Raw genomic sequence first — 21,020 nt, forward strand, 5'->3', positions numbered from 1 at the left:
AAGACTGATTTTTCTAAGGTTTTATGGACTGATGAAATGAGAGTGAGTCTTGATGGGCCATATGGATGGGCCCGTGGCTGGATTGGTAAAGGGCAGAGAGCTCCAGTCCGACTCAGACGCCAGCAAGGTGGAGGTGGTGTACTGGTTTGGGCTGATATCATCAAAGATGAGCTTGTGGGGCCTTTTCGGGTTGAGGATGGAGTCAAGCTCAACTCCCAGTCCTACTGCCAGTTTCTGGAAGACACCTTTTTCAAGCAGTGGTACAGGAAGAAGTCTGCATCCTTCAAGAAAAACATGATTTTCATGCAGGACAATGCTCCATCACACGCGTCCAAGTACTCCACAGCGTGGCTGGCAAGAAAGGGTATAAAAGAAGAAAATCTAATGACATGGCCTCCTTGTTCACCTGATCTGAACCCCATTGAGAACCTGTGGTCCATCATCAAATGTGAGATTTACAAGGAGGGAAAACAGTACACCTCTCTGAACAGTGTCTGGGAGGCTGTGGTTGCTGCTGCACGCAATGTTGATGGTGAACAGATCAAAACACTGACAGAATCCATGGATGGCAGGCTTTTGAGTGTCCTTGCAAAGAAAGGTGGCTATATTGGTCACTGATTTGTTTTTGTTTTGTTTTTGAATGTCAGAAATGTATATTTGTGAATGTTGAGATGTTATATTGGTTTCACTGGTAAAAATAAATAATTGAAATGGGTATATATTTGTTTTTTGTTAAGTTGCCTAATAATGATGCACAGTAATAGTCAACTGCACACACAGATATCCCCCTAAAATAGCTAAAACTAAAAACAAACTAAAAACTACTTCCAAAAATATTCAGCTTTGATATTAATGAGTTTTTTGGGTTCATTAAGAACATGGTTGTTGTTCAATAATAAAATTAATCCTCAAAAATACAACTTGCCTAATAATTCTGCACTCCCTGTACATTATGAGTGGACATGGTGGGATTACACACATTATGAGTGGATACGGTGGGATTATACACATTATGAGTGACTTGTGCGTCTCATCTTGTTGGCTACAATGAGTAATTGACCTTTTTGGTTATAATTATAATAGGTTGGTAATTTAGCCATGATATTACATTAATGGAAAAACATCTCCCATCCCATCTATATATCTATTTGAATATCAGATTTGTTTCGTATTCTTTCATTTCTGAGAACTGCTTATTCTTATTTATTTTCATATATTTTTTTATTTGGCCTTAAATACGACAGAAAATAACAATTAGACTTCCCTAACACAAATAACAAGTGCATTCTCAACTAAGCAGATTACATGAACTAAAATGCCTTCAAGGATTGACAGGAAGCACAGCAGAGGCCTCTGCTTGACTTATTAATAACACAGAATACAAGAATGATCCCAGCACTGAAATTTACTCTACTTCCCAGACAGTACTATTAATACATATTGCAGAGGAAAATGGGATATTAATATCTGAAGATGACATAAAGCTGTAGATTTGTAGCTTCATTGTAAAGGAGCCAGCTACTTCATGGATCTCCTCACAGTCCGATAGCTTATGAGTCAAAGAGTAGGGGGCACGTGGTAGTAAGAGTTCTATACATCTGTACAGCTATGTATAGTCTTCACTTAGTAATGTACATTTTCCAATACTAAAAAAGATTTCAGCTCAAAATAATGATATTTCATATACAGTGCTGACCTAATAAGAGCTATACTGTTGGAAACTTGGACGCGTTTGAAGCCTCAGGCTGGGAAAACAACTGACCTCATAATGTCATAAACTATAGGTCCAGAAATCTGAACCTGAGTTTTCTACATGTGAGTCATTTTAACAGTAGGTGTAGAGAAAAATGGTTGTTGAATTATGAAATTACGTCTCTGTATGTCCTGTCGAAGTATAAAATAGTACAGACATGTAGGATTTATGACACAAAAAAATTAAGCATTTTTAAACAGTATTTATGGTTCACTGCCTGGATATTAATATACATATTAAAAGGGGTTGCCCATCATGTCAACATTTTTAGGAAAGTTCTCAGAGTGGTTTAAAAAAATGAAATAATCTATACTCACTCTTACCAATCTCTTGCAGCTCCTGTTCTAATGCCTATGGCTCCCCTATGGTCTCTCCTTCTTGGTCTGGTCTTAGCACGCAGGATTTCTAGATTAAAGTGACCCTTAGGTTCAAGAAAAAAAAAAATCAATAACTAGCGAATGAACAGAAAACTTACAGTATGTGGTGAGCTCCTTTTAATCTTTTCAGCTGCAGATCCATCAATTAATGGACCCCCTTCCCTTCTGTCATCTAATATGTCCGCACCGCCTCTCAGACTATATGATGCATCATGATGTGGTTTGGTAGCCTAAGACACATCCTGCTGCCCTCGGATTGGCCAGCACTGCTCATATGACCAGTGGTGGTCAATCCAACAGCATGGCTGGATAAGCAGGAAGTGTATTGGGCTACAAAATACACATCAGGTAGTATCAGGGGGTTTAAAGAGGACCTGTCACCTCTACTGACATGTCTGTTTTAGTAACTTCTTGCATCCTCCATGTAATAATTCTGGAGCATCTACTCCTATGACTCTATGTTGTGCCATTCCGCTGTTATTTGTACTAGAAGTTGTAAGAAGGTACCTGGAATCATTGTGGATGATAGGTATGTGTCACCGAGGTTTCTTGCCTCGGTGAAGTAAGATTCGGTATTTTATGTGTCAGCAGCAGCTATTGCTAATTGACACCTTGAGATTTAGCATGGCTGTCATAGCTGATTTGGGACGGCTCTTACTGGGAGTAGTCAAAGTTACGGGTAGGTGGCTACTCCCCATGTTCCAGGCCGGGTTTTGGCATGCATAAAAACCAGCCAGCACTGCCAGGTGGGTGGATTTACCTCCCTCTGACGGTGGAGCTCAGGAGTCTCTGTGCTGTGAACTGAGGGCTGTGAAGGGATTTGAGGTTTGAGCCAGCCTGGAGGACTCAGGCCCCTCTAAAGAGGAACAGGCCACCTATGGACTTCATGAGGCTGAACTGCTAACAGGGCGTGAATTAACACCCAGGAGAAAAGGTGACTTTTATTGCTTATGGGCTTTCCTTGTGTGTGAACAAACACCAAGCCACCTGCGTTTTGTGATACACCTTATCTGCATTTTGTTATACACCAATGTGTGAATAAACAACGCTGTTTGATTCAAGAACTGTGTACTTTGCCTCTATACTACATCCACTAGTCCTAACTACCAGAGCGATTCCCCACAAAGTATATAAATTAATTTCCAGCAGTCTGCAGTAAGGGTACAGATGAGTGTTACCAGTTGGGTGTGTGTACCTGCACAATCTGACATTATCCCATCAGAGCTGCTGGGGTCAGACTGCGCAGGGACACACCCACAACTGTTAACACCCATCTGTACCATTACTGCAGTCTTCTAGAAATTCATTTATAACTTTTAGTAGAAATAATAAAGGAATGGCACAAATAGTTACTGAAACAGACATATCAGGAGAGGCGACAGGTCCTCTTTAAGAAAAGATATGGCAATCTTGGATGATCGAGGAGGAATCAGCGGAACTGCAGCTATTAAGATTAAAAGGAGGTCAACAGGTAAGTGTTCTGCTCATTCCCCAGCTAATGTAATATTTTTTCCGTGAACCGAGGGGTTGCATTAGGATTCTTAGGAAAGGAAAGGAACGCCATATGGTTTTTGGAAGGCAGATTTTGATGGACTGTTTTTTTGACACCATGTCCCATTTGAAGCCCCCTGATGCTCCCCTAGAGTAGAAACTCCTAAAAAGTGACCCAATTTTAAAAACTACACCCCTCAAGGTATTCAAAACTGATTTTACAAAGTTTGTTAACCCTTTAGGTGTTCCACAAGAATTAATTGAAAATTGATCTGAAATTTCCGAATTTATTTATTTTTGGCAGATTTTCCATTTTAATTATTTTTTCTGCTAACAAAGCCAGGATTAACAGCCAAACCAAACTCAATATTTATTGCCCTGATTCTGTAGTTTACAGAAACACCCTATATGTAGTCATAAACTGCTGTACGGGCACACGGCAGGGCGCAGAAGGAAAGGAACGCCATATGGTTTTTGAAGGGCAGATTTCACTGGGATAATTTTAACTTGCCATGTCACATTTAAAGACCCCCTGATGCACCCCTAGAGTAGAAACTACAAAAAAGTGACCCCATTTTGGAAACTATGGGATAAGGTGACAGTTTTATTGGTACTATTTTAGGGTACAGATAATTTTTGCTTTCTCTATATTACATTTTTTGTGCACTGTTTTAATGTTTTGTTATTTACAACGTTCATCTGACAGGTTAGATCATGAGCTATTTTTATAGAGCAGGCTGTTACGGACGCAACAATACCAAATATGCATTTAAAAAAAAAAGATTTTTTAGTGTCTCTATATTCTAAAAGCCATAATTTAATTTTTTTTTGGGCGACTGTCTTATATAGGGGCTCATTTCAGTATGAGGTGACGGTTTGATCGGTACAATTTTGGGGTGCATATGACTTTTTGATCGCTTGCTATTACACTTTTTTTGATGTAAGGTGACCAAAAAATTGCGTTTTTGACACCCTTTTTTTTTTTTTTAATGGTGTTCACCTGAGGGGTTAGGTCATGTGGTATTTTTATAGAGCAGGTTGTTACAGATGCAGCGATACCTAATATGTATACTTTTTTTAGTTTTTTTTTACATTTAACACAATAAAAGCATTTTTGAAACAAAAAAAATCATGTTTTAGTGTCTCCATAGTCAGAGCCATATTTTTTTTATTTTTTGGGTGATTGTCCTATGCAGTGGCTCATTTTTTGCGGGATAAGGTGACGGTTAGATTAGTACTATTTTGGGGGGCATACGCCTTTTTGATCACTTGGTGTTGCACTTTTAGTGATGTAAGGTGACAAAAATTGCTTTTTTTGATACAGTTTTTATTTTTTATGGTGTCTATCGGACGGGGTGGATCATGTGATATATTTATAGAGCCGGTCGTTATGGACGCGGAGATACCTAATATGTGCGTTTTTTCTTTTTTTTTCTATTTTTTATTATGAAATCAGGGCAAAGGGGCGTTTTTTTCTTTTTTTAACTTGAAACTTAAAAAAAACCTTAAACACTTTTTTTTAAACTTTATTTCTGTCCCACTCTGGGACTTCAACTTTTGGGGGTCTGATCCTCTCTGCAATGCATTACAATACATTGCCTGTTAGTGTATGACACTGAGTCATACACTAACAGGTTGCCTAGGAGACCCCAGCCTGAAATTAATGGTTCCGTATACGGACCGTATACGAAACGCAAAAAAAGGGCCAATAAACGGGGGAAAAAAACGTCCGTGTGCAGGAGGCCTAAATCTGGATTAGTGAGCACTTCTCCTTTGTCGAGATAATCCATCCCACCTCACAGGTGTGGCATATTAAGGTGCTGATTAGACAGCATGAATATTGCACAGATGTGCCTTAGACTGCCCACAATAAAAGGACACTCTGAAATGTGCACAGTTTTGCCTTACTCAGAAAACCAGTCAGTATCTGGTGTGGCCAACATTTGCCTCACACAGTGCAACACATCTCTGTTGCATAGTGTTGATCAGGTTGTTGATTGTGGCCCGTGGAATGTTGGTCCACTCCTCCTCAATACCTGTGCGAAGTTGCAGAACATTGGCAGGAACTGGAACACGCTGTCGCATACGCCGATCCAGAGCATCCCAAACATGCTCAATGGGTGACATGTCCAGTAAGTATGCTGGCCATGCAAGAACTGCCCATACTATAACTCCACCGCCACCAAGGGCCACTTAATCCACAACGTTGACGTCAGCAAACCTCTCACCCACACAATGCCACACACGCTGTCTGCCATCTGTCCTGAACTGTGAAAACCGGGACTCATCTGTGAACAGAATGCCTCTCCAACGTGTCAGACACAATAGAATGTGATCATTTGCCCACTCAAGTCGGTTACGTCGACGAACTGCAGTCAGGTCCAGACACCGATGAGGACGACGAGCATGCAGATGAGCTTCCCTGAGATGGTTTCTGAGAGTTTGTGCAGAAATTCTTTGGTTATGCAAACTGATTCTAGTTGCAGCTGTCTGGGTGGCTGGTCTCAGATGATCATGGAGGTGAACATGCTGGATATGGAGGTCCTGGGCTGGTCTGGTTACACGTAGTCTGCGGCTGTGAGGTCGGTTGGATGTACTGCTAAATTCTCTGAAAAGCCTTTGGAGACGGTTTATGGTAGAGAAATTAACATTCATTGCACGGGCAACAGCTCTGGTAGACATTCTTGCAGTCAGCATGCCAATTGCACCTTCAAAAGTTGCGAGATCTGTGGCATTGTGCTGTGTGATCAAACTGCTAATTTAAGAGTGGCCTTTTATTGTGGGGAGTCTAAGGCACACCTGTGCAGTGCAGTTCTATGTTCTAAAGCCTTTTTTGGAGTGTATAAGTGGTAAAAAGAAAAATATATTTGCCATTCAGCGGTGCAGTTATATATTCTAAAGCCTTTTGTGTCATGTATAAGTGGAAAAATATAAGGGCCTATTTGACGTTTAGAGATGCAGTTATATATTCTAACGCCCTTTTGTGGAGTGTATAAGTGGAAAAAAGAAAAATATATTTGCCGTTCAGCGGTGCAGTTATATATTCTAATATATTATGAGGTTCAAAGGTCTCTAGGACCTAAGCGTAGCATTTGCATACCTCTCTGACTAGTATTATATAAAACAATTCTTTATTGTATACTCTTAAAACACATAGAACTGTTTGGGAACTGCTATATATTCTAAAGCCCTTTTTTGCGTGTATTGATGGCACAAAAAAAGTATTTGCCGTTGTGTGGTGAAGTGAGAAAATTACAGCCATTTTTGGCGTGTATTAGTGGGAAAAAAAAGGGCTTATTAGCTGTTGTGTGGTGAAGTGAGATAATTAGAGACTTTTTTTGGGGTGTTTTAATTTCCTTCTTATTTATTTGATCTAACAGTATGTCAGACAGAGAAGTGCCACGCCCTGCACAGTGGAGTGGCAGAGGACTAAATGTTTTTGGCGCAGGCACAGGTCTCAGCAGAGTAAGGGGGCGTGGCAGCAGGAGTCGAAGCGAGAGGCCTGAGCTCCCGATGTCATCTAGTGGTCATTTCTTGACCAGCAACCCAGCAGTCCTTGAATGGTAACTTGGTCATCCACTTTGTCCCAAAGTACATCAGACACTCCCAACCAAGAGTCAGGGGGTTCGTCAGAAACAACCCTTAGTTGGCATGGCCGGGAGCAGGCCCAGTGCCCTTACCTGTCGTCAACCTGCCTCTGTCCTTTTCTGTTCCCTCAGCCAGAGAAGTATTATATGCTGGGGGCTCAGCCCCACTATACAACGAGGACTAGCTACTAGAGGACAGTCAGCAGCTACTGGCCAGACAAGATGTGGAGGAGACAGCCGTCCCTTCCTCCACTAGGCGGGCAAGTAGTGATGAGGAGAGTGGTGTGGGAGCTGGTGTTGCGAGCGGTGAGGCTCCTGACCCAGAGACCATTACGGAGGACATCAGTGACGTGCAGACAGTACTGAATGATGATGATGTAGCTTATCGCACTTGGGAGCCGGGTGACGAAGGGACTTCATCATCATCGGGAGAAGAGGGTGGCAGCTTGCCCGTGAGGCAGCAGCGGAGCCAGCAAGTCGCTAGCATGGCTGGGAGCAGCAGGGTGGAAGCAGTGGGAGGTAAGGAGCCAAATGTGCCCGGGGTAGACCACCCACTTTGCAGGAGCCTACCTGCCCGGGAAATAGCAGTGCACGGTCAGTGCGTAGTGTTGGGGGTAAAATCACCTACTTGGCTGCGTGGCAGTTTTTTGTTAAGCCACCGGAGGAGGTGAATATGGCCATATGTAGAATCTGTTGGCAGAAGGTGAAGCGTGGCCAGGGTGTCAATGTTGGCACCACGGCCCTGCATCAATATATGCAGCGTCGCCATAAAGTGGCCTGAGAGAACCGTGGCTCTAATGTGGTGGTCCAGCCTGCCACAGAAACCACTGCATCACCCAGTGGCACGCCCCAGATTTCAGGCAATCAAGGCTCCAACACCTTAGCCGAAGGGAGCTATCTGTCCTTCCCATCATCTGTTGGCCCTGATGCTCCTGTGCCTCGCCCTCCTACTTCTCGTCAGTCATTCCGTCAGCAATCGATCACCGAAGCGATTACTAAGAGACAACAGTATGCCTGCTCCAACACCTTAGCCGAAGGGAGCTATCTGTCCTTCCCATCATCTGTTGGCCCTGATGCTCCTGTGCCTCGCCCTCCTACTTCTCGTCAGTCATTCCGTCAGCAATCGATCACCGAAGCGATTACTAAGAGACAACAGTATGCGTGCATCCAACGGCGCCGATGCTGAACGTGCTCCTGTCCAAGTTGCTGGTGCTGCAGTCTCTTCCTTTCCAAGTGGTGGACTCTGCACCTTTCAGAGAACTGATGGCTTGTGCCGAGCCAAGGTGGAGAGTCCCAAGCCATAATTTCTTTGCCAAAAAGGCAGTACCAGCCCTGCACACACATGTAGAACAGAAGGTGGGCCAGTCCTTGAGCCTGTCGGTGTCTGCCAAAGTGCACAGCCGCGCTGACGTGTGGCGCTGTAACTTCGGTCAGGGACAATACATGTCCTTTACGGCTCACTGAGTGAAGGTGGCTACTGCACATCCACACCAGCAACTTAGCCAGGTGACACCGCTTCCGTCTCCACGTTGTCACGCCGTTGGTCCTGCAACAATTTCCGCCTCTGCCTCCTCATCCTCCCCCGTGTCCTCAGCCTCCACTGCAGGGACAATTCACAGTGCCCTTCCAGCATACCACATGTGCAGGGCACCGCAGTGTCACGCTGTTCTGCACCTTGTTTGCCTTGGAGAACAGAGTCACACAGGGAAGGAACTGCTTCGTGCCCTTCATCAAGAAATCGAATCCTGGCTTTCTCCGCGACAACTCAAAATCGGAACCATGGTGACCAACAACGGGAAGAACATGGTGTAGGTGCTGTGTCAAGGAAGGCTGAGCCATGCACTCTGCATGGCAAATATGTTCAATCTCGTACACCTCAAAGCACACCCTCCTTGAGCTGCAGCGGCAGAATGGCATCCCCCAACATAGGCTGATATGCGACTTTTTCACCCATTGGAATTCGACCCTCCATATGTTGGACAGATTATACAAAACAGAGAAAGGCCATAAACGATTTTTTGATGATCCAAGCAGACATGAATACTCCTCTATATAACTTCGATGTCAGCCAGTGGCAGCTTATGTGTGACACCTGCCGTTTGGTCAGGCCCTTTTAGGAGGCCACGTTATTTGTCAGTCGCCAGGACTATGGGATGAACAACGTCATTTCACTGCTTCATGTCCTGGAACAGATGCTGGAAAATCTGGCTGATCAGGGGACTGGAGACGTGGCGCCTAGATGAGCCCTGTAGTGGCTGAACTGGAGGAGGAGCTACAGGGCAATGACGAAGATGAGGCAGAGGACCCAGACACACCGTGGCAGTATGCAGTGGAGATGGAGGCAGGGAGTCCCTCCGAGTCACTTGCACAAATAGCCCGATGCATGCTAACTTGCTTGCGTAGTGACAGCCGAATTGTCACCATTAGGCAGAGGGATGACTTCTGTCTCTCCACCTTGTTGGACCTTCGCTACCGGTCCAAAATGGGGGCCTTTTTTACACCCGCTGAGAGGGAGGACAAACTGAACTACTATAGAGACATCCTATGTATTGAGTTGGCCGCTGCCTATCTGTGCCATCATTCATCCTTTCACAGGTCTGACCGGGTGGGCCCTCTGCGCTTATGTTCCTCTGCCATGGCTGCTGTTGCAGGGTGGGGGGGTAGGAGCAGTTCCAGCTCCACCAGCAGCAACTTGAGTCTAGAGTCGCTGATGAGCAGCTTTCTTCACCCGCCTAGTTAAGAAACTACTCACCAGCAGCAGCAGCTAGACCTGGAGCAGGACCTGAACCAGCAGGTGGTGGCATACTTGGACAGTATCCTTTCACCCCACATTGAAGATCCGCTGGACTACTGGGCAGCCAAACTGGATTTGTGGCCGCAACTGGAAGAGTTTGCCCTGGCAAAGCTGTCCTGCCCAGCCAGTAGTGTAGTATTAGAGCGGGTGTTTAGTGTGGCAAGGGCCATATTTACCCCAAGAAGAACTCGCCTGTCCACCCAAAATGTGGAGAGACTGACCTTTGTCAAGATGAATCAGGATTTCCACCCACCAATGCCTGATGCATCAGACTAGATCATCCATGGTGCCACACCAACACTTTGACAAAAGAGACCGGTTTCTTCTGGCTACCTGCCTCAGCTACTATTCTGATGCTCAAACGGAAAATGCAAATGTGATCGCACACTGCATCCAGCACTCTGCCCTCCATGCTGGATGAGACATTGGTTTATATTTTGGCCAAAGCATAGTAAGCCACTCACCGCGTCAAGGCTGTCTCATGAGTGGTCCCTAACTCTTGTTCCTACCTGTTCATGGGCCATGACAGCCACATAAAATCCAGGGAATGCAGGTCAGCATGCAAGCCAAGTACACTTTGCTTGTAACCCCGTCCGGTGCCATTACAGCTTTCATCGGATCCAGGGATGCAAGTACCAACATGCATGCTGAACCTACCATATACTTCTCCTGGAGCCAGATGGCTAATGGTAGGTTCTATACAAGCAAACTCAGTTTTATACTGACTTTAAAACCAGCCTCAAGGACAGATTAACTGGTCAGGTGTGCTTGACTCAAAGGAGATCGCCACGCCTCCAATATATGCTACAAAGAAAAAAATATAAGGGGTTGAGTCCGCACAACCTGCCTGCAGGTGCACATCACTATGGCGAAATACATACACAAACGGAAAATGCAAATGTGATCGCACACTGCATCCAGCACTCTGCCCTCCATGCTGGATGAGACATTGGTTTATATTTTGGCCAAAGCATAGTAAGCCACTCACCGCGTCAAGGCTGTCTCATGAGTGGTCCCTAACTCTTGTTCCTACCTGTTTATGGGTAGAAGTATATGGTAGGTTCAGCATGCATGTTGGTACTTGCATCCCTGGATCCGATGAAAGCTGTAATGGCACCGGACGGGGTTACAAGCAAAGTGTACTTGGCTTGCATGCTGACCTGCATTCCCTGGATTTTATGTGGCTGTCATGGCCCATGAACAGGTAGGAACAAGAGTTAGGGACCACTCATGAGACAGCCTTGACGCGGTGAGTGGCTTACTATGCTTTGGCCAAAATATAAACCAATGTCTCATCCAGCATGGAGGGCAGAGTGCTGGATGCAGTGTGCGATCACATTTGCATTTTCCGTTTGTGTATGTATTTCGCCATAGTGATGTGCACCTGCAGGCAGGTTGTGCGGACTCAACCCCTTATATTTTTTTCTTTGTAGCATATATTGGAGGCGTGGCGATCTCCTTTGAGTCAAGCACACCTGACCAGTTAATCTGTCCTTGAGGCTGGTTTTAAAGTCAGTATAAAACTGAGTTTGCTTGTATAGAACCTACCATTAGCCATCTGGCTCCAGGAGAAGTATATGGTAGGTTCAGCATGCATGTTGGTACTTGCATCCCTGGATCCGATGAAAGCTGTAATGGCACCGGACGGGGTTACAAGCAAAGTGTACTTGGCTTGCATGCTGACCTGCATTCCCTGGATTTTATGTGGCTGTCATGGCCCATGAACAGGTAGGAACAAGAGTTAGGGACCACTCATGAGACAGCCTTGACGCGGTGAGTGGCTTACTATGCTTTGGCCAAAATATAAACCAATGTCTCATCCAGCATGGAGGGCAGAGTGCTGGATGCAGTGTGCGATCACATTTGCATTTTCCGTTTGTGTATGTATTTCGCCATAGTGATGTGCACCTGCAGGCAGGTTGTGCGGACTCAACCCCTTATATTTTTTTCTTTGTAGCATATATTGGAGGCGTGGCGATCTCCTTTGAGTCAAGCACACCTGACCAGTTAATCTGTCCTTGAGGCTGGTTTTAAAGTCAGTATAAAACTGAGTTTGCTTGTATAGAACCTACCATTAGCCATCTGGCTCCAGGAGAAGTATATGGTAGGTTCAGCATGCATGTTGGTACTTGCATCCCTGGATCCGATGAAAGCTGTAATGGCACCGGACGGGGTTACAAGCAAAGTGTACTTGGCTTGCATGCTGACCTGCATTCCCTGGATTTTATGTGGCTGTCATGGCCCATGAACAGGTAGGAACAAGAGTTAGGGACCACTCATGAGACAGCCTTGACGCGGTGAGTGGCTTACTATGCTTTGGCCAAAATATAAACCAATGTCTCATCCAGCATGGAGGGCAGAGTGCTGGATGCAGTGTGCGATCACATTTGCATTTTCCGTTTGTGTATGTATTTCGCCATAGTGATGTGCACCTGCAGGCAGGTTGTGCGGACTCAACCCCTTATACTATTCTGATGCTGCCACTAGTGTTGATCACGAATATTCGAATTCAAAAAATTTTTCGCGAATATAGGTACTGCGAAAATTTGCGAATATTTAGAATATAGTGATATATATTTGGAATTTCGAATATTCGATTTTTTTATATATATATATTTTTTTTTTAAATATTCGATTTTTTTTTTTTAATCAGTACACATGATCCCTCCCTGCTTCTAGCTTGTGGGCCAATAAGAAGGCTGCAATATACTTGACTTTAGGAGTAGTGTTGTTTGCGAATTTTGCTCTATATTCTTTTTTTTTCGAATATTCGCTATATTGCTATATATTCTTGTTTTAGCAATATAGCAAATATTCGGAAAAAAAATGAATATAGTGCAATTTAGCTAATATAGTGCTATAATCTTTTTTTTTATAGTTGTAATTTTTTTCCAATCTGGACTTCAGATGAGAAAAAAAATACAACTATTAGACAAAGAATATTATAGCACTATATTAGCTAAATTGCTGTATATTCGTTTTTTTCGAATATTCGCTATATTGCTATATATTCTTGTTTTAGAATATTACGAATATTCGAAAAAACAAAGTTATAGCAATATAGCGAATATTCAAAAAAAACGAATATACAGCAATTTAGCTAATATAGTGCTATAATATTCTTTGTCTAAAAGTTGAAAAATTCGCAATAAAAATTTGAAAATTTGAAAATTCGAATACGAAAATTTGCATATTACACGATCATTACCTTGCCGATTTTTTTAGTAAAAGAAATCGTAGAATATAACGAATATTCGAATTTGCGAATATTCTACGAAATATTCGCTAAATATCGCGAATTCGAATATGACCCCTGCCGCTCATCACTAGCTGCCATCTGCCTGATGCCACACATCTGATGCCAAGTGCTCCTTATTTCACCCACCATCTACAGCTGGTACTCGCATTGCCACCCACCTCCCCACTGTGTCACCTTGCCACTCTGTGGTCTCCTGATGCTGCTGTCACCTCCACACTATTTCACCTTGCTACTCTCTGGTCTCCTGATGCCGCTGTTGCCACCTCCACCCTGTCATTGTGCCACTCTGTGGCCACCTCCTGATGCTGCTGCCGTCACCTCCACACTGTCATTGGGCCACTCTGTGGTCTCCTCATGCTGCTTTCACCTCACCACTATGTCATAGGGTCCCTCTGTTGACTTCTCATGCTGTTCACACCATCCCCACTTCATGACTGGGACACTATTTTGCCTTTCGGCCAGGCTGACATCACCATTTATTTGACCCTTCTTCTGATCTGTCAGAAGGAAGGAAAAATGAGTGATTTGGTAGCCAAAAGCAGGAGTGGGTACAAAACACAGAAGACATGCAAATATTCAATTCACGTATCATCTCTGTTTTGGATCCACTCCTGTTTTTTTGGGCATTAGCAATACTTATGGATTAATGACCAAATGCTGACTGAGTGAAGGCAGATGCTTAACAGACAGGATCATTTTTTTGTGGGTTATTGTTCTGATGGATCAGAGGAAGGGCAAAGAATCAGTGACGTCAACACAAATTTACTGCTGACACCCTCTCCACTCTGTACTATCTGTATAAGCGTTTAATAGAACAGTTTCTGTGGACATCAATGTGGAATCAGCTGACGACGGTGTAAAAGGTGTGCGCTTCTTCTTGGCGCTAACATCGACTTGTAAGGCTGAGTTCATACTTGAGTTATTTGGTCAGGTTTGGCCCCGTGACTGCCCAAATAAGTGAAGTGTGCAGTGATTCTAAGAGCGTCGCATGTCATCTGCATGTCATACTGACTCACAGTATTATTTCACTACCACAGCAGACTCCCTATGCGTGTTACTGCAAGGCACAGAGTTCTACACCACTATAAAGGCTCTCTGCAGCCAGGAAATAGTTGTTTTTAACGCTATTTGCCACAAATAAATTCGGATTGAATCAAATTTATTCGAAAGATTCGGCGAACCGGCCGAATCGAATTTTTTAAAAATTCGCTCATCTCTAAACATAAGTATTGTGAAAGGCAATTTTTTAAATGATTCTTTTAGACCTTGGAAAATAGCCATTAATCTTCGGTATTCAGAAAGATTCTAAGAGAAGGTAATAACAATGAACCTTTTTATTGTTTTGTGTTGACATATGAAAGTTGTTGCTGTCAGTCGTGATTACATGTCAGCCACAGTTGTTTTAGGTTTGGCAAGTAGTTTGTCACGTTGTCATATCTGCAATTCTCACCTGAAAGCTTTGTCTGAGTTTAGCAATACAGGAAGTTAAATATAGGCCAATTCGTATATATTAATACTTTCAGTAGTATTACTATTGTCTATGAAGTGCAGATTTATTCCCAAGTAAGGGCTTATTAACATGAGCAGATTGTTGGGACATTTCTTGGGAATTAATGTTTGGGAGAACACTTGTTCCTGACAATTGTCCATGTAAATGTGCCTCCAAACTCCTGACAAATGTACAAAACATTCATTTGTTGGATGATACATAATTTATGCAGCACTTAAAGGGGTTATTCGGTAATTTATATTGATGACCTATCTTCAGCATAGTTCATCAATATCACATCGGTGGAGGGTCTAACCCTTGCTGATCAGCTGTTAGAAGATGCCAGCCCTTTTTGAGCACTGCAGCCTCTTCCTAGGCCATGTGACGTCACCATACATTGGTCACATGGCCTAGTTGCAGCTCAGCCCTATTGAATGGAATGAGGCTTAGCAGCAATACCAAACACAGCTGCTGTACAATGTACCATATGTGCTGTGCTTGGAAAGCTGACAGAGCTCTGGTGAGTATGGTGGCTCCCTTTAACCACTACAGGACCGCAATACGCAGGACTGCGTCCTGGCGGCGGCCCTGAAATTACTCCTGGACCCGCCGGCGCGTCCTCTCGCGAGGGGGGAGATTTCCTGTGAACGCGCGCGCAAAGGCGCGCGCAATCACAGGAACCGAAGGTAAACGAGTGGATCTGCAGCCTGCCAGCGACGATCGTTCGCTGGCAGGCTGTCGATGCGATTTTTTTTAACCCCTGAAGGGTATATTAGACGCTGTTTTGATAACAGCGTCTAATATATCTGCTACCTGGTCCTCTGGTGGTCCCTTTTGCTTGGATCGACCACCAGAGGACACAGGCAGCTCGGCAGCTCTGTAAAGTAGCACCAAACACCACCACACTACACCCCCCTGTCACTTATTAACCCCTTATTAACCCCTGATCACCCCATATAGACTCCCTGATCACCCCCTGTCATTGATCACACCCCTGTAAGGCTCCATTCAGACGTCTGTATGTGTTTTGCAGATCCACGGATCCGCGGATCCACGGATCCGCAAAATACATACGGACGTCTGAATGGAGCCTTACAGGGGGGTGATCAATGACAGGGGGGTGATCACCCCATATAGACTCCCTGATCACCCCCCTGTAAGGCTCCATTCAGACGTCCGTATGTGTTTTGCGGATCCGCGGATCCATGGATCCACGGATCCGCAAAACACATACGGATGTCTGAATGGAGCCTTACAGGGGGGTGATCACCCCATATAGACTCCCTGATCACCCCCCTGTAAGGCTCCATTCAGATGTCCGTATGTGTTTTGCGGATCCGCGGATCCACGGATCCGCAAAACACATACGGATGTCCGAATGGAGCCTTAGACTCCCTAATCACCCCCCTCTCATTGATCACCCTCCTGTAAGGCTACATTCAGATGTCCATATGTGTTTTGCGGTTCCACGGATCCGCGGATCTGCAAAACACTTACGGACGTCTGAATGGAGCCTTACAGGGGGGTGATCACCCCATATAGACTCCCTGATCACCTCCCTGTCATTGATCACCCCCCTGTAAGGCTCCATTCAGATGTCCGTATGTGTTTTGCGGATCCACGGATCCACGGATCCGCAAAACACATACGGATGTCCGAATGGAGCCTTAGACTCCCTAATCACCCCCCTCTCATTGATCACCCTCCTGTAAGGCTACATTCAGACGTCCATATGTGTTTTGCGGATCCACGGATCCGCGGATCTGCAAAACACATACGGACGTCTGAATGGAGCCTTACAGGGGGGTGATCTCCCCATATAGACTCCCTGATCACCCCCCTGTCATTGATCACCCCCTTGTAAGGCTCCATTCAGACATCCGTATGTGTTTTGCGGATCCGTGTGTTTTGCATGGTGAGTTCATAGAAGATTTTTTTTTTGTCAAAAGTTAGCGGAAATAGATATTTTTTTTTCTTACAAAGTCTCATATTCCATTAACTTCTGACAAAAAATAAAATCTCACATGAACTCACCATACCCCTCACGGAATCCAAATGCGTAAAAATTTTTAGACATTTATATTCCAGACTTCTTCTCACGCTTTAGGGCCCCTAAAAAGTAGACACCCCAAGGTATTCGCTGAGGGGAATATTGAGTCCGTGGGAGATTTTATTTTTTGTCACAAGTTAGCGGAAAGGGAGACTTGATAAGAAAAAATAAATAAAAATCAATTTCCGCTAACTTTTGCCAAAAAAAAAAAAATCTTCTACGAACTCGCCATGCCACTCACGGAATACCTTGGGGTGTCTTCTTTCCAAAATGGGGTCACATGTGGGGTATTTATACTGCCCTGGCATTTTAGGGACCCTAAAGTGTGAGAAGAAGTCTGGGATCCAAATGTCTAAAATCTAAAGTCTAAAAATGCCCTCCTAAACGGAATTTGGGCCCCTTTGCGCACCTAGGCTGCGAAAAAGTGTCACACATGTGGTATCGCCGTACTCAGGAGAAGTAGGGCAATGTGTTTTGGGGTGTCTTTTTACATATTCCCATGCTGGGTGAGAGAAATATCTCTGTCAAATGACAACTTTGTATAAAAAAATGGGAAAAGTTGTCTTTTAGAGAGATATTTCTCTCACCTTGCATGGGTATATGTAAAAATACACCCCAAAACACATTGACCTACTTCTTCTGAGTACGGCGATACCACATGTGTGACACTTTTTTGCAGCCTAGGTGGGCAAAGGGGCCCAAATTCTAAAGAGCACCTCTAGGATTTCACAGGGCATTTTTAACACATTTGGATTTCAAACTACTTCTCACGCATTAGGGCCCCTAAAATGCCAGGGCAGTATAACTACCCCATAAGTGACCCCATTTTGGAAAGAAGACACCCCAAGGTATTTCATGATGGGCATAGTGAGTTCATGGAAGTTTTTATTTTTTTCACAAGTTAGTGGTGTATGAGACTTTGTAAGGAAAAAAAAAGAAATCATCATTTTCCGCTAACTTGTGACAAAAAATAAAAAGTTCTATGAACTTACTATGCCCATCAGTGAATAGCTTAGGGTGTCTTCTTTCCGAAATGGGGTCATTTGTGTGGTTTTTCTACTGTCTAGAACCTCAGGAAACATGACAGGTGCTCAGAAAGTCAAAGCTGCTTCAAAATGCGGAAATTCAAATTTTTGTACCATAGTTTGCAAACGTTATAACTTTTACCCAAACCAATAAATATACACTTATTGCATTTTTTTTTATCAAAGACATGTAGAACAATAAATTTTGAGAAAAATTTATATAGAAATGTAGTTTTTTAAAAAAAAATTACAACTGAAAGTGAAAAATGTCATTTGTTTGCAAAATTTCGGTGAATTTCAATTAATAACAAAATGTCAGCAGCAATGAAATACCACCAAATGAAAGCTCTATTAGTGAGAAGAAAAGGCGGTAAAATTCATTTGGGTTGTATGACCGAGCAATAAACCGTGAAAGTAGTGTAGTGCAGAATTGTAAAAAGTGGTCTGGTCATTAAGGGTGTTTAAGCTAAGGGAGCTGAGGTGGTTAAAGGGCTTCTGTCACCCCCCAAAACTAATTTTTCATTTTTGGGCATATTAAAATCCTTATTGGATGACTATTCCCTATATAGGGCTCTTACCTTGTTCTGTGGCTTCGTTTCATTAAAAATCAAGCTTTTAAAATATGCAAATGACTTCACTACCAGCAAGTAAGTCATCTACTTGCTGGTAGCCGCCGCATCCTCCTTTTAAAAAACCGCCCCCTCCTTCAGTTGATTGACAGGGCCAGCGAGCGCTCTCCTCCTCCGGCTGGCCCTGTCAGCATTTCAAATCCCGCGCTTGCACCTTACGTGTCTTCATTCGGCGCAGGCGCTCTAAGAGAAGGACGCTCACTTCCTCTGCACTCCCTCAGTGCGCCTGCGCCGATGACGTCACCTCTAAACCCGAAAGAGAAGACGTCATCGGCGCAGCCACAGAAACGAAGCCACAGAACAAGGTAAGAGCCCTATATAGGGAATAGTCGTCCAATAAGGATTTTAATATTCCCAAAAATGAAAAATGAGTTTTGGGGGGTGACAGAAGCCCTTTAACAGCTGATCGGTGCAGATGCCTGAACTCGGACCCCTGCCGATGTTATAACAATGACCTAATCCTATCCTGAGCATAGGTCATCATTATATTTACCTGAATAACCCCGTCATGATTTGTGGGCAGCACATTGCCATGTGTACACAGGAATGTGCTGCTGACAAAGAATGGATCTGTATAGGGATGAATGATCGCAATAGCAATTGCAATACTCTTCTGTCACTCCCTAGAGGGAGAAAAAGAATCAGCCAACTAAATCCAACCTATAATGTTTGACAACTAGAAATGAGCGAAATTATTGTAATTTGTTCTGGTTCCAATTTGATCGACTCAGCCTTCAGAGAAGTTTCAGTACGAATAAATTTGACTTGAAACGAAAGTGCCCCAATGCCCTGAAAAAGTCATGTATGACACTCTTGGGTCTTCTAGGATTGTATCCAACCCCTTTCCCTCTCTAAGACAGCAATGGTAATGTCAAAGTGACAATGACATGTATGGCTATGGGTAAATGAATGGTATTCAGTGAAACAAACAGTCTGTTTAATAACACACTAAACTGTTGGATTTTTAAAAAATAAAAAAACAGTCATTTTTTTTTCCCTTTTTAGGAGCTTTTTGAGCAGTTTGTTGGAATCCGAAGTCTTGTAAAATTGGTAACAAACTTAAGTTCGTTAGAATTGATTTGCACAACTTTATTGACAACCCCATATGTTTTATAATAATTTGATGCAGGCCTTCCTTTCATCTCTAATTGTGTTAAGTCATTTGAATAAACCATAAAGTTGGTCAATATCATTACTAATGTAGGGCAACTTGCTGATCTCGGTTGGACGGGTCAACCATCTAATGTTGGGGCAAAATAAAGATCAGGCTTTTGGATTTCCACATGTTCATTCCTTTGATGTTGGGGGGATAAGCTACTTGTCACGGCGCGATCTAGGAGGCGGGCATATCCAGATAATACTATGCACGCCCCCCACGCATCTATGCGCATTCATGATAATGGTTTTAGGGCTGAGCGCCGAGCTGATCACTTGGCGCTCGGCTGTGTAGTCTGCGTGGAGTCATGTGACGCTGGTCACATCACATGACCCCTCTGGCTCCCTATTTAAACAGGCAGTCTGCTGGCCACAGATTGCCTGTTATTTAGGTTCCACATGCGACTTTGTCTTTCCTGGCGTACTTACCTCCTGCTGAATTCCTGACGATCCTCTGCCTGCTCCTTGTGTACTTTGCTGCTCTCCTGGTATTCTGACCCCGGCTTCCTCCCGACGATCCTCTGCTAACTCCTTTGGTACTTCTCGACTCTCCTGGTAATTATGACCCCGGCTTCTCCTGACTATTCTCTGCTAGCTCCATTTGTACTTCGTAGCTTTCCTGGTATAGACTCGGTCCGTTCACATTCTGTTGTTTGTCTGGTCTGTCCTTCCTGCACTTATTCCAAGCTAGGGATTGCCGTCCAGTTGTCCACTGTCATTAGGACTTGCGAGGCAAGTAGGCAGGGCCAGGGGTGAGGGTGGAGCGCAGTGGTCACTTCCATCCCCCCTGTGTGTGTGTACACGACCGTTACACTACTGACAAATTTGTGTAAGAACAGCTTGCTGCCTTCTTCCAATTCAGGACATGTGCTTAGCCAAGTATGCGTGTGTATTTGGGGCAGAGAGAGCGGTTGACCAAACAAATATTTGGCCAACAGCTATATGTGTATGCCCAACTTTATTTAAAAGCTCACAAAAGTCATTTCAGCAAGCCTTTACCAACCACAATTATGATCTACCCTGGCAAGTCAATGTATTAAGACTAATATTTAAGAAATTTTCGATTTGCTTTTGTTGAAGGTTATATCAGTGTTAAATTAATAAATGTGTGTACGGGATATCATTTAACTATTATATAGTATACCAGGATGTATGGACTTATTTTAATAATATCCAAAGCAATTCTGACTTCTTATTCTATACACAATGATTAAGTGATCTCTGCTCTCATGACCATAACTTGTACTTTTGAGGTCAGCAAATTCTTGAGGAATGCAATGTATTTCTATAGTAACCCTTTGATCTCATCACATGTTTAGCAAATGAGATCCTTCAATACTTGTCTTTTAACATGACCATAATTACTCAGTGACAGGGCATTTAGCCTGATAGAACAGTCTATTTAACCCAC

The sequence above is a fragment of the Bufo bufo genome, chromosome 5 (assembly GCF_905171765.1).
Source record: "Bufo bufo chromosome 5, aBufBuf1.1, whole genome shotgun sequence".
NCBI classification, from domain to species: domain Eukaryota; kingdom Metazoa; phylum Chordata; class Amphibia; order Anura; family Bufonidae; genus Bufo; species Bufo bufo.